The sequence below is a fragment of the Budorcas taxicolor genome, chromosome 19 (genome assembly GCF_023091745.1).
Source record: "Budorcas taxicolor isolate Tak-1 chromosome 19, Takin1.1, whole genome shotgun sequence".
Taxonomy (NCBI): domain Eukaryota; kingdom Metazoa; phylum Chordata; class Mammalia; order Artiodactyla; family Bovidae; genus Budorcas; species Budorcas taxicolor.
Window position 1 is genome coordinate 19919931 of NC_068928.1, and position 10337 is coordinate 19930267.

Below are 10337 nucleotides of genomic sequence, written 5' to 3' on the forward strand. Positions count from 1 at the left end.
ATGACCTCGCAAATCCCCTTTCAGTCCAAGTTTTCTGGAATTCCAGAGGCTCCTGGTTCAATTCCCAGATTGCAAGGGATGCGGAAGTAGTGCTTCCCAAAGGAAAGAGGGAGCCAGGGCCCCCGCCCATTCCTGGGGCACAGGTGGATGCTGTCTCAGAAAGGTAGGAATTTCATCTCACCCATCACAGTCTCGCTGTGGGAAGGTGAAAACCAGTCTCTCCTGCCATCCCACCAGAGGCTCCCTGGGACCCTTGGCCTCTAAATTCACTTGCCTTTCACTGATTATTAATGATGTTGAAAACTTTTCATGTCTTTGTTAGCCATTTGTATTTTATCTGTGAATTGCTTATTCATATTCATATCCTTTGTCCACTTTCCTGTGAGACTGTCTTTATTTGTTTATGTATTATGGATATTAACCATTTGTTATGTATATCACACCACTTTTTTCTAGGCTGTTTTTTGTCTTTCAACTTTGTTTATGGAATATTTTGCTCTATTAAAATATTTACTTTTTTATGTAATCAACTACCACGTTGCTTTATGTTTTCTGGATTTGATGTCATGCTTCTGGAGAAGGGAATGGCAACCCACTCCAGTATTCTTGCCTGGAGAATCCCATGGATAGAGGAGCCTAGCAGGCTTCAGTCCATGGGGTCACAAAGAGTTGGACATGACTGTGTGACTACCACCACTTTAAAAATGCATTCTCCGTTCCATAATTATAAAAATGTTCCCTAGATTTTTCTATTGATCTGTATGCTTTTCATTTTACATAAGATCATTAATTCATCAGGGACTTCCCTGTGGCTCAGACAGTAAAGAATCTGCCCACAATGTGGAAGACCCAGGTTCGATCCCTGGGTTAGGAAGATCCCTGGAGAAGAGAATGGCAACCCATTCCAGTATTCTGGAGAATCTCCATGGGCAGAGGAACCTGGCAGGCTATAGTCAATGGGGTCACAAAGAGTTGGACATGACTGAGCAACTAAGCACAGTCATTAATTCATCTGGATTTTTTTATGTGTAGCATGAAGTAAGATTTAACTTTATTTCTTTCAAATGGAAAACTCCCACGTTCCCAAATATCCCAAGCTCACTTATTGGATTTTCATACTTTACTACTGCTTTAAAACTCTTATTATCATATACCAAATTCTTACAAATGCCTGAGTTTATTCTGGACTCTATTATCTTCCATTAAATTTTTGTTAATTTGTACCAAGATCACACTGTTTTAATTGCAGAAGCATTATTGAATATCTTGAAATCTAGCAAGACAATTTCCCTCTATTAGTCTTCTTTTTCAAAAACTTCTAAGCTATTCAGTTCAGTTCAGTCTGTCAGTCATGTCTGACTCTTTGCGACCCCATGAATTGCAGCACGCCAGGCCTCCCTCTCCATCACCAACTCCCAGAGTTCACCCAAACTCGTGTCCATCAAGTCGGTGATGACATCCAGCCATCTCATCCTCTGTCGTCCCCTTCTCCTCCTGCCCCCAATCCCTCCCAGCATCAGAGTCTTTTCTAATGAGTCAACTCTTCGCATGAGGTGGCCAAAGTTTCGGAGTTTCAGCTTTAGCATCAGTCCTTCCAATGAACAGCCAGGAGTGATCTCCTTAAGCTATCACCATGTGTTTATTCTTTCCCAAACTTTTAAATCAACTTATTGGGAATTCCCTGGCAGTCCAATGGTTAGGATTCAGCACTATCACTTCCAGGACCCAGGTTCGACCCCTGGCTGGGGACCTAAGCTCCCACAGACCCACAAAATGAACAAAAAAACAGTTTGTCAAGTTTGAGGGAGTGGGGAATTAGACTTTTGATTTAAATTACATTAAGTTTATACATTATTTAGAACAGAATGGGCATCTTTACAATATTATACTGAACTTTCCAATTCAGGAATGTGATATGGCTTTATATTTATTCAGAGTTTATGTCTACTGGTTAAGTTCTGTTGTTTCTTCATGTAGATTTTTATAAATTTTTTTATTAATTGTATTCCTGGGTATTTGGTAATGTCGCTATTATGAATTGGATCTTTTGTCTTCTTATACTTTACAAGGATAGTATGGTTATTTCAGTTGTATAGAAATGGTTTTGATTTTTCTGTATATATGCTTAACATTTATTCTGCTACCTTGCTAAATTCTCTCATTAATTCTAATAGTTTTTTAGGTAATTCTCTTGACTTTCCTAGATAAACAATCACACCATTTGTAATTCTTAAAGATTTTGCCTCTTCCCTTCTCATATTTATGTCCCCCTCTCCATTTTTTTTTTTTTTTTACTGCACCACGTGGCATGTTGGACTCTAGTTCCCCAACCAGAGATCAAACCTGCACTGGAAGTGTAGAATCTTAACCACTGGACCACCAGGGAGGTCCCCCTTATTTCTTTTTCTTATCTTATTGCACTGGTTAGGGCCTTCAGAATAATGTTGATTTGATAACAATGATAGCAGCCTCTAATTTACAACTTTTACTCTGAGCTCTCTGAGCCCAGCATATCCATAAGGAAATACCTGTGAGTCTAGAAAACAATTAGCCATCAGATAGGAGCAATAAACAAACACATGAGAAGGTCCTGACAGCTGCTCTTTCACTGTGAAACTTCACTGGTTATCAGGCGAGGGAGCAGAGCTTTTATTGCTAATTGGAGTCCCAGAGAAAGGTGAATTGAGTCAGGGCTCCAGTTCTAGCCCCAGAACACAATTTCTGTACCCAAGTGGGCAAGGCAGCACATCCTCATTTCCTACAAGCACCACTGGGCTTGATAAATAGAAAGAGGGCGCATGTCTACTGAGCATCTGCTATATACCAGGGATTGTGTTGGGAACTTTAAACATAATCTCTTTATTCCACAACAACTGTTTGGGTGAATCATATCATCCCTTTGCTAATAGATAGGAAACTGAGGCTCAGAGTGAGAAGTATGGAAGATGACACAGCTAACCTCATTCTCAAAAGAGTTCATCATTGTTGGCCTCAGCACCCTCTTTTTGAGATGGATATTCCCTGTCTAGGTCTAGACTTCCTAGACCAAGAAGTCTCCAAACGTTTTGGTCTACTCCACGCTGATACCAGCTGAACACCGGGACCCCCCAACCAAAGTTGGCATTACTTCCTTCTGTGGAATGAGATAGAGTATGGAGGGAAGAGCTGATCTGTCCACTCTCAGGTCAGAAGCCAAACCCCAGACTTTGCTGGGCATTCCACCTCTTCAAACCTGGAGCCTAGAGTTCTAGGAAGAGGCACAAGTGGGCTTAGAGGCCAGAACAAGGGGGTTAGGGAAGGTGGGAAAGAATGGCCAGGGACAGGAGAGAGGGGCGGGGCAAAGAAGATAAAAAAGGAACAGTGAGTAGGAGGTGGGGACAGGGTCTGGGCAGGGAGCCAGGGAGAGGCCCCAGGCCTGAGTCCAGGCAGGAGCATTGGGGGACAAATTTCCAGGCCTCTCCACCTCCAGGGTGGACTCTGAGGGGCCAGAACCAGAGCCACAACCACATAAATCTCTTTTTCCATCATCGAGGCCATGAAGAGTGGCCATGGGATCATGACACAGAACAGGGGGCCCCATCTCCACCTGCTCAGACACACAGGTACATACACAGGGCAGGATTGCTGACCCAGACCAGAGATGTGTGCACAGACACAAGGGTGTAATCACACCAATGGCACACGAGAGGACACAGGCTTGGGTACGGGGACACAGGTCCACACGCGGATGTGGGGAAAGACGTAGACGCAGAGGCACACCAACCTGGGAGACAAATGTGCAAACACACGGAGACACTCACATGCCCACAAACACACAGAGGAAGTCAAGGACACATGTACACTTGGGTGCACACCCCCCCGCACACAAGGAGACACCCTGAAGGTGTCAGAGCGACTGTAGAGAGACAGGCAGAGGGGTCAGACCTCATGAACAGACAGTCCCCAGCATACCTATGCTTAGGCCTGGCTCTTGGAGTGTCATGACTATCGCCTGTCCATGGCAGGCCTGAGAACCCCACGCCACCACTCAGAACTGCTCCCCAGAGCCCCCTTGCTGGCTCCATGAACATACATGCGGTGCCCCAGCTCTCCTGACACACGTGTACGTGTCTCAACAGGCCTGTGCCCCACCCATGGGGGCTGACATCCCCGTGCTGGGGTGCAGGTAGGGGCCACGGGACAGCCCCCTCCCTCACAGGCCACAGGCTGTGCCTGCTGGCAGAGACAGGGGGCCCAGGCTGGTCCAGGAGGAGGGAGGGGTTTGGGGGGGCCAGGGCGCGGCTGGGGCGGGCTCAGGAGCCGGTACCTGTCAAACAAGAGCCAAGGAACAAACTAGCTTCTTAGTCACCTTGCTCTTCTCCCCGTCTTGGCAGCAGCCCCTCGGGGCAAGGGGAAGCTGATATCATAATTATTGGCTCACCCAGCAGCTACCTCCCCTCACCTGATGTCAGCACAGACCCGGGACGGCCGAGCTGACGGACTGACAGACAGACGGAGCTCCTGGCCCCCCAGACCCCGGCCCCCACGCCGACCTGCTTCACTGAGCAGGTAAGAGGAGACCCGGTCCAAGTCAGCCGTGGAGGCCAGCAGGGCTGGGCCAGGGAATGGGGAGGGGGGTGCCTTTTTAACGGGTCCTGTGGGTGAGTAGGAGCACCTGGGTGCTCCTTTCCTTCTCGCTGCTGCTTACGGGAGAATCAGGAAGTGGGGTGAGTGCCTGGAGGCCAAAGAGGACCCCACTTCTCCTTGCTCCTCCCTCTTCTTCCTGTTCCAGATTTGTCTGACTTCAATCCTTCTTGCTGTCGCGTGGTTTTCCATTCCGGCATTCGGTGGACTTTGTGTGTGCATGTGTGTGTATCTCCATGTTGGAGAGGGTATGCTTGGCCACCATGTGCTGGGAGGAAATAAGGGCTCAGAAGGGCTAACACACTGGAAAACTAGAGCTGAAGGACAGAGGCAGATTCCCAATTTAGTGGCTTGTCCAAGTGAAAAGGGGAGAACCCAGCTCTGGGGTCGGTAGGGGGAGGGGATCGCCCTTGCCCTGGTGGTACTAAGGATGTGTGTTGATCAAGGAATCACTTAACATCTCTGAGCAGCCCCAGCTGGGGTCTAGGTGCCTGGGCCTGCGGGGAGGCCTGGGCCACAGGGAGGATGCAGCTGGTGGAGAAGCAGACAGGTGGCAAACAGGTGCTGCAGCCAGAACGTGATGCTGAGCTCAGGGCAGACTCCCCCAGAGGCCCAGGGATGTCTCTCTCCCTCAAGACCCCTGAAACCGAGAGGCCTGGTGAGAGGACCTGGGATGTGCTGGGAGCCCTCAGACCCTTGATGCCTCGAACTGGGGGGTCTCGGGAGCAAAGGCCCTTAGGAAACTGGCCAGAAGGAAGACCCCCCTGGGGCTCACATGGCTTTTCCCCACCCCCATCTGATCAGGTAAGGTTCTGGCATTCCCCGTGGAGTCCCCAGGCCCTCCACCAGTGTCCAAGTTAGATTAAGAACAGACTCAAATAAGTGGGCGTGTTTGCCTCTCGTCTCTGCACCAACAGGTGTAGGAAGACACGTTTGCATTGTGGCCAGACATGGCCAGGCATGGCCATTCAATGGAATAGGACCGAGTGGAAAGGGTCTGAGTTCCTCTGAGAACTCATCTCATCTGTCCCCCCAACCTCTAGGCTGGGCATTTCCCATGCCAGGCAGTTCTGCTCTCTCCCCACTCTCCGAATCCCGGGAGAGGAAACTTGGTCATTCCCTCAGAGTCCTGAAGTCCTTCTTGGAGTCTGAAGTCTCTGCAGCCGCAGCACCCAGCTCTGCCTGTCCCCTTAGGATTATTTTCCCTCCTGATAAAACCCAGTCCCTCTGGGCTGATCAGACGGGAAGAGGGGGAGGCTGGCATTGCGCTCCATCCTGTCCCCATTAGGCCCAGCTCAGGCCCTTTGACCACCTTGGGCATTCCCTGACCCCTGGGATGCAAGCAGTAGAGAGCAGGCATCTCCAACCCATGGGGGCAGCGCCTCCCTTCCCAGCCTCACCCCCATCTCATGATGGGCCAGGCAGGGCCCGAGTGGGGCTGGGTCTTGGGGGAGACTCAGGTCCCCAGGAAGGAAGGTGCTGTGGGGAGAGGCGCATGTCGTCCCAGCTCCCCGCCCGGCCCCGCCCCTGCTGCCTCTGCCGAGCTCAGCTCCGGGCTCCAGGGCCTGCCGAGGCACGCTGCCCCCCCCCAGGCGCCTCACTCACCTCTCAAGGCCAGGAACCTGTTCTCCTGGGAATGCCAGGGAGTTCTCAGAGGACTCTATTTCCCAGGGGCTCAGGGAGCCCCAGAACTCTCTCGATTCTGCTCCTGGGAAGGCAAAAGAAAGATTAGGGGGTTGGAGCACCCCCCCTTTTCCCTATCTTTGTCTCAGCCACACACTGACCTCACGTGGCCCCCAACTAACAGCTGTGCCTTCATTCATTGTGAGGCGGTAGAAGGCTTGGGGCAGCTGGAGACAAAGGCTAAAGCCCCCTGGTGACACTTGCCCTCTGGGAAGCTGTCTTATGGCCCCACCTTGGTCTCAGGAAAAGCCTTCCTTTTTCCCCTTGGAGAGTTCTGTCTGCCCACGAGGAAAGTACCACCTCCCGTGGCTCTCCATCCTTCTCTGCCAGGAAGTCCTTCTTCCTGTCTAACCTCCTTCCTTCCAGCTTGAGTCTTCATGGGTTAGCAGAAACCCCACTACCTGCACAGGGCTTAAGCACCTATCCAGAGACTAAGTCACACAGAAGCTTCTGAAGAGCTGCTGTACAGGAAGGGACAAGAAATGAGGCCCTATGCCCACTGCCCCTGTTAGTTTCTCTGACTCCATGCTCTAATGAGAAGGCTGTTGGGAGGCTCTTCTGCCTGCCTCCCTTACTCCCTGGTAACAGAAGCAGGCTAGGGACAGAGGTCCCATAGATATGCCTTCTGCTCTTTCTTTCTCAGTCACAGCCCATCACCCCCGCTGATGCTGCAGGGCGGGGGTGAGGGAGGTTTTAGCAAACTGAGATTGGTTTCTGCAACAGGAGAGAGGGACATTAGACTTTAGAGAGCTGCTTCAGCCTTTGAAATTGAGTTCAGCTGAACTATGTGGCACTAGTGGTAAAGGACCTGCCGGCCAAGGCAGGTAGTCCTAAGAGACGCAGGTCCCATCTCTGGGTCGGGAAGAGCCCCTGGAGGAAGGAATGGCACCCCACTCCAGTGTTCTTGCCTGGAGAACCCCATGGACAGAGGAGCCTGGCGGGCTGCAGTCCATGGGGTCACACAGAGTCAACCACGACCGAAGCGCCTTAGCACGCATGCATGTGACCACAGGAGGTGGTTTCCTGAGTGGAGAGGCAACCACTGATCTGCGATGGGTGTGGTTGGGCTGGCAACATGCCCAGGAGCAGGGGAATGACAGGATGACCTCTGGGAGAGTGCGTCTCTCAGGAGCATCAGAGGTCCCTGAATAATTTTGGTCTTTCCAGTGTATTCCCTCCCATCCTTTGCCCCTTCTTCCATCTCTACCTCTCCAACCTCCATCCCACCCCATCTGTAACCCATCTACTCCAGCTCCATCTCCTTTCACAACCCAACTCTTTACCCCCATTCTCATCTCCAACCCTGATCCAGCCCTCCTCCTGTCCAACCCCCAACCCCAATTTCACCTTCACCTCCACCACCCCATTCCTCTCTTCGCTCTCTCCCTCACCCCACCTTCACCCTCAGCCCCAACCCCATCTTCCTATCCCACACCATTTCTACCTCCTCTAGATGGGTCTCCCCATCAGAGATCCCTGTTGGAATTCAACAGCCTTCATCGATGCCCCTGCCAGGCCCTGGTATGTGCTCTGTTTTCCCAGTGTTTAGGAAAAGCCCAGAGCCATGGCCAGTAGGGCAAAATGGGTTGGATAGGATCATCTCTGGAGAAGCACTCAGCCTCCTGACCCTATCTGGATCTTAAAGGCTGGATGCTGGCCAAGCACGAGTAAAGAGTTCAAGTACAACAAGACAAGAATGATGTCCAAATGGATCTCTAGACACTGCAGGTGTGTGTCCAGTGAAATTGGGAGATGAAGAATGCCCTCAAAGGGCCCCCAAGGGAGGCAGCGGCAGCATTTGTGGGGGAATGCCTGGAACATAACCCATCCTATTAGGCATGGCCAGGCCCAAAGCAAGGAGATGGACAGAAGCTAAAGCAAGAAAGCCTGCTGGGTTGTTTAGGAATGACTGCAGTCGTGAGCATCCCCGGGTCTCTACTCCGCCTGTGGTTCTTGCTTAGTCAGCTCAGATTAATGGGGCTGGGGAGAGAATTAGCTGAATCGTGATCTCTCAGGGAACTTGACTCTAGAGCTGGCTGTGAGTCACAGAGAAAAGGAAACCCATGCTCCCATGGCTACTCTGGAAGTTCCAGAGGGTGGGCACCCCTCAGGACCCGCCAGGATGCAACTGAGTTTCCCAGAGATCTGACCCTAAGCCTCCACCCCATGCTCATGGGAGGATACATATGATTGGTCTACTTCAAGCCCTGCTTCCCAAGTCTGAAAGTACTGCTTCTGACAAACTACAGCCAACCTGGGCACCAACACACACACACGTACACACACACACACACATACTCCCAGAGTGGGGCGTGTCCCTGGAACCAGATTGCCCGGAGACAGTTGCAGATCCCACCTACACCTGTAAATTCCACAGCCTTGTCCCAGGCTACACCAGCCCATCAGTCTTGGAAGGCATAGAGTGTGCATGAGGATGTACACACACACACAGAGCCCCGTGATCATAAAACCCAGCTTTCAGACTCTCCACCTGGCATAAGCAGAGTGACAGCAGCAGTTTTTGCCATCAGAGGGGTCCCCAGCTCCCTCTGGGAGGAGTTCCCTGAGCCCACACTGAACCCCAAGGAGCATGTGGTTTTGGAGAAGAGGCTCAGACTCTCTGGGCCTTCTCATTGTCATGCCCAACCTGCCCAAGGTGGGAAGGGTTTTGGAGAGAAAGTCCTTTGGGATGACAATGCCAGGAGGATCCTTTGCACACGTGCTCTGGACGGCACTAGGGGAGGGGGCACCACAAGTGTGTATTTGTCTTGTGCTCGATCCGTATTATTAGTAGTGGCGACAGAATTAATATCCCTAATAATAGATCGGCAATAATGAGCAGTCCTTCTGATAATGATATGTACAGAGCATGAGAGGCCCCTGGCTCAAGGGATGGTAGGTTCCTGATTCATCTCATGCCCCCACTAAGGTGAGCAGGCGGAAAGGGGTCTGGACCAGTACTACGGAGAGCACCCAGGGAGGGGCAGACAGTTGAAGGGGCAAAGATCTCAGCCCCCTCCTCTTTCCTTAAATCCTGTGGATCCAGGGTCCCAGGAGAAGAGGTGGGGGTACCATAAGATGGTGTTGGTTTATCTTCCTCAGAGAATTCTGACATCCTGGTCCTCACTCAGTCCCCAGGACAGCCGGGTGAGATATGTAGGGCAAAAAAGAGGATCCCATTTTAGAAAGGAGGAAATGAGGTTAATTTCTGTGACTAGCGCAGGCTGATGGCAGAGCTGGGAAAGGAGTTTCTGGGGTCCTTGATCAGAAGGAACCCCTGTGAGGGGAGAGAGGAGGCTTAGTGGCAGGAGGGGCATCTGAGATAATAAGTGCCAAGCTAGAGGATGAGGTTAAACAAGGCCCCAGTCATCCCTGCTGGTCTCACAGCTCATATCTTCAGCTTCCAGTCACTGGCAGAGCCAGTTACTAAAATACCCACAGGAAATGGGACCACCAGGCTCAGCCCTGAGTAGCTTGATTATGGGGACAGGACTTCTGAAACACTGGATCACAGAACTAATGGGTGCTCAGAGGTGAGCAACTCCATCCCATCCCCCAGCCCGTTCCTCACTCACTCTTTAGCCAGTGTGGCTGGAAGAAGCTCATTGTAATATGAAGGCCGTATTTTATCATCCGCGAAAAATCCTCCTGTCCCTTCTGTCATTTCCCATCTCATCGTCCACCCTTGGATCCCTTTAACAGCTGGGCAGACTGAGGATTGGAAGGAACTTTCTTTGGAAATCAGACCCCTGCTCTCTGTACACTGGCCCCCGGGAGGATAAAGCAGGCAAACAGTCCCCACCTCCTAGGAGCCCAGCTCCCCAGTCAGGCCCCCAGTGGTTCTAGGTCACCTGGTCCACACACAAGTCCCTTGCCAGGCCTGTTCTCACCGTCAGACCCAGTCATGCCTTTAAAAATTCCTGGGGAAGGTGGGGGATGGGGGCACAGCTTCTCCCTAAATTGCCTGTGTGAGGGTCTCATGCTGTTGGAAACGAGAATTTTGCACTGTGCAACCGCATCCCGCCCCGGCT